We start from the raw sequence: 5,000 nt of genomic DNA, 5'->3' as shown, positions 1-5,000 counted from the left end.
AAGCAGTAAAAAAGGTATAGGCTCTAAAACCGTGATTTTGTAGAATTCTTCACGGATAAGCCTACAGTGCAGAAGACTTCCAAATTAGGCTACAGGTGTTTATTAAGTTTTAAGTATATGAATTATATTATCTTATCTTTGATAGGAAATTTAATATTAATTTGTGACCATTTTATGTATTCAGGAAGAAGAGTGAAAACTCCAGCCACACTCAGTGAACGGGATGAATGTTACCTGCGTTCCTTCATTTCGCATCGCCCGGTAGGAGGTACTTGCCGCGTGTTTACTCTTTCCTGTTATTTGTGTTTGGACACCTGGTCTCTCTCTCTCTCTCTCTCTCCCTTGCTTGCTGTTCTTCTCTCTCTTTTAGTCGATTATATATGCCATTAATCCAAAGCTACTTTACATATACCACTTATATGTGCATATATATGAATGTATATGAATATTATATACATGTAAATCAAAAATTATTGCTAGTAAATTATATAAATCACACACACGTGTATATATATATATATATATATATATATATATATATATATATATATATATATATATATATGTGTGTGTGTGTGTGTGTGTGTGTGTGTGTGTTTGTAACATATAAATATACATATATACGTATATATATATATATATATATATATATATATATATATATATATATATATATATATATATATATATATATATATATATATATATATATATATATATATATATATATATATATATATATATATATATACACACACACATCTCAAGATATATCACATTTGTTTTCAGATTGAAAAAACCCTCATTACCAAACGGGCTCTCGCTCCACAAAAACATCCACACGCCCGAAGAAAGGATTATCACATCCATTACAGCCGATACGAACAATCTCACAAACCTAGATAAAATACACTTAACAAAACAACCCCGACCCCCCCAAAAAAAAAAAAAACGAGAAATTTCGACGGACAAAAACCTCAATGAACATAACACGGAAAATTGAAAAATAAAAAAAAAAATAAAAACTTTCCTAATTCTCCCGCTGAAAGGCGGAGCGGGGATAAGACCGTCTTTTCCCTTCGCGATAAAATTCTGGAAGAGGAAGCTGACTGCCATCTGTCTGTAAGTTGACGCATTAGGTGTGTCATCGCCTCGCTGATTGGAGCAGAGTGGCTTGGCCTTCTTATCGCTTTCTGATAATCGAGAGGGAGGAAGAAGAACTTGGGTAAATGAAAGGTGCCGCGTGTTCGTGGGGGGTGAGAAGAGAGAGAGAGAGAGAGAGAGAGAGAGAGAGAGAGAGAGAGAGAGAGAGAGTGGGGGGGCGTCAAAATATCATCGAGTAAAAAGATGTACAAGTAGGGGAACAAGAACAAGATAAGTATCATAATATCAGTTACAGGAGAGAGAGAGAGAGAGAGAGAGAGAGAGAGAGAGAGAGAGAGAGAGAGGGTAAATATAATCATCGAGTAAAAGATGTACAAGTAGGGGAACAAGTAGTAGTACAAGAAAATATAAGTGTTATATATCAGTTACGAAGAGAGAGAGAGAGAGAGAGAGAGAGAGAGAGAGAGAGAGAGAGAGAGAGAGAGAGAGAGAGAGAGATAAAATATAATCATCGAGTAAAAGATGTAAAGGTAGGGGAACAAGTAGTAGTATAAATAAGGTAAATAAAGTATTATAATATCAGTTACAGAGAGAGAGAGAGAGAGAGAGAGAGAGAGAGAGAGAGAGAGAGAGAGAGAGAGTTAGGGGTTAGAATATAATTACCACCGATCAAAAAATATACTTGTAGGGAGAACGAGTAACATTATAAGGAAAATTTAAATCATACTAATGAGAGAGAGAGAGAGAGAGAGAGAGAGAGATTGAAATATAAGAGAGAGAGATTGAAATATAATACTACTCAGGAAAAGGTATAAGAATAGAGAGAACGATTAACCTTATTAGGACAAAATAATTAATACCAATGAGAGAGAGAGAGAGAGAGAGAGAGAGAGAGAGAGAGAGAGAGAGAGAGAGAGAGAGAACGAATAGCCTTCGAGGTATAACATAATTACGTCATGACAGCTTCGCATCCGTGGGCAGCCAACATAACAATGAAAAGTAAATTAAGAAAAAATAAAGCAAACTTAAGAAAACCAAATATAAACGCCTTAACAATAAAACTAAAATAAAGAAAATCAAAAGATAAACAACATAATGGTAAAGTAAAAAAAAAAATATTCAAAAGAATTATTACATTAGTACATGAAAATCATTGGATAATTGCGATAAAGTAAAAAATAAAAGTAATTGCCAGAAGCGCCTCTAAAAATAAAAAAAATTAACATAATGATAAAGTAAAAAAATATTCAAAACAATTACCTACAAGAAAATCATGGGATAAATTACGATAAAGTCAAAAATAAAAATAATTGCTGAAAGCGCCTGCAAAAATAAAAGAAAATTAAAAACATGAAAACTGATAAGTACAGAAGGGTTACCATCATATCACTGATGACAGGACTTGTGCAAACGGGAGAGACACAGATAAGAGAGATAACTGCAAACCATCCTTATCTTGTTCAACAAGAATGACGTCACGCACGCGTTATCTGAAGAGCCTTGTTCAGGGGAAGGGAATGGCGGTGTTCGCGTGTCAACAAGTTAATAAAATTAGAATTGATAACCGGTTGATAACTGACGGGGAAAATAAGTTATCGATAGGTCGTCAGGTAGACAATAAAATTTAATCGATAACCGGATGATAACTGACGGGAATAGAAGTTATCGATAAGTCAACAGGTAGTAAAAATAAGGTTTATTTGATAACCGGATGATAACTGACGGGCACAGAAGTTATCGATAGGTCAAAAGGTAGACAGAGTAAGATTTGATTGATAACCGGATGATAACTGGCGGACATAGAAGTTATCGAGAGGTCAAAAGGTAGACAGAATAAGACTTAATTGATAACCGGACGATAATTGAGGGGCAAAATATGTTATCGATAGGCCAAAAGGTAAACAGAATTAGATTTGATTGATAACCGGATGATAACTGACTGGCACGGAAGTTATCGATAGGTCGTCAGGTGGGCAGAATAAGATTTGATTGATAACCAGATGATAACTGACGGGCATAGAAGTTATTGATAAGTCAAAAGGCATTAAAAATAAGATTTAGTAAGTGTATACAAATTAAACTGCACAGTTGTGCAAAGGTGAGCAAATAAATGAAATAAGAATGGATAAATAAATCATATTAAATGTGTAAAAAGGTTAAAATGAATAAAATCAAAATAAAAGAAGAATCCACAACACAAGAATAGTGTAAAAATGTTGAATGAATAAAATACGAATGAAATAGTATTCAATACACAAGTAAAATTTTAAGTATCAAAAATTTAAATAAATAGAACAAAGGTAAATACAGAATAACAGGATGAACTAAAAAATACAAAGAAAGTAACTATGTAAACAAAGAAATAAAAATTAAAAATAAGTAATCAGGCACAGAAAATGTATCAAACTAGCAAGCCAATAGATGAAAAAATTAGCAATCAATAAATAAATAGATAAATAATAAAGAGGGCGAGCGATAAACTACAATAAACAGACACGTCTAATTGGCGTCAAGTCTCCTTCTCGCTGCGAAAAGTTAAAAGTGGTTTCACGGATTCTCACTTTCTCTCCTTTCTTTCCCCATCCAAATAAAGATTATTAGTTTTCTGAAAAGAAAACTATTGTGCCGGCTTTGTCTGTCCGTCCGCACTTTTTTTCTGTCCGCTCTCAGATCATAAAGACTACTGAGGCTAGAGGGGTGCAATTTGGTGTGCTGATCATCCACCCTCCAATCATCAAACATACCAAATTGTAGCCCTCTAGCCTCAGTAGTTTTTGTTTTATTTAAGGTTAAAGTTAGCCATAGTCGTGCTTCTGGCATCGCAACAACACAGGCCACCACGGCCGGCTCAGAGCTTTATGGGTCGCGGATCATACAGCATTATACCGAGATTACCAGAAGATAGATCTATTTTCAGTGGCCTTGATTATACGCTGTACAGAAAACTCGATTGTACCAAGAAACTTCGGCGCAATTTTTATTTGTTTTTTCCTTATCATGCTATTACAGTATATCTCGGAGATCTTATATAAAGTGAAATAAAGACTTAATTAGTGGGGAGATGGTCGATTTAAAAAAAAAACAAATAAAAAATATGCCGAAGTTTCTTCGGCGCAATCAAGTTTTCTGTATGAACCTCGGCCCATGAAGCTTTCAACCACGGCCCGGTAGTGGCATGTCCTAAAGCGTTGCCAGACCCATGACCATGGCTAACTTCAACCTTAAATAAAATAAAAACTACTGAGGACAGAGGGCTGCAATTTGGTATGTTTGATGACTGGGGGGTGGATGATCAACATGCCAATTTGCAGCCCTCTAGCCTCGGTAGTTTTTAAGATCTGAGGGCGGACAGAAAAAGTGCGGACGGACAGACAAAGCCGGAACAATAGTTTTCTTTTACAGAAAACTAAAAACTTAAGTGGTCGTTGAATCAGTGATGGCCGACGCATACATACATACATACATACATACATACGTAAATGCATACATAAATATATACATAAATGGAAAAGCGGGTTAACCTTGCTGTTTTAAGTGTTATTGCGCACTTGAAGGCCTGGCTTATAAATACAAACGAACACTAATTTGCTTGAATTGATTAGCCAGCAGACAGTGACCTATAAGGTACCAGGTAACATGAACTCCATGAAATTTTATATATATATATATATATATATATATATATATATATATATATATATATATATATATATATATATATATATATATATATATATATATATATATATATATATATATATATATATATACACCATTCTTTCTGTATGACCAGACCATCTCAGCCAATTTTTTTTTATCATTGTGAGTCTTTTTATCACTCCCGCATTAGTTTTATTTCAGACACTGTTGGCTCTTTTAAACCTACCCATTTAAAT

At 34.1% G+C, this 5,000-nt stretch overlaps 1 protein-coding gene across 2 annotated transcripts in view; it reads right to left on the bottom strand.

Moving 5' to 3' along the window:
* Positions 1-5,000, bottom strand: part of LOC136842687 (forkhead box protein J2-like) — a 168,330-nt gene that overhangs the window by 125,887 nt on the left and 37,443 nt on the right. The window lies entirely within an intron of this gene.

This window comes from Macrobrachium rosenbergii, chromosome 10 (assembly GCF_040412425.1).
Source record: "Macrobrachium rosenbergii isolate ZJJX-2024 chromosome 10, ASM4041242v1, whole genome shotgun sequence".
NCBI classification, from domain to species: Eukaryota; Metazoa; Arthropoda; class Malacostraca; order Decapoda; family Palaemonidae; genus Macrobrachium; species Macrobrachium rosenbergii.
This window is presented reverse-complemented; position numbering and strand designations above follow the sequence as displayed.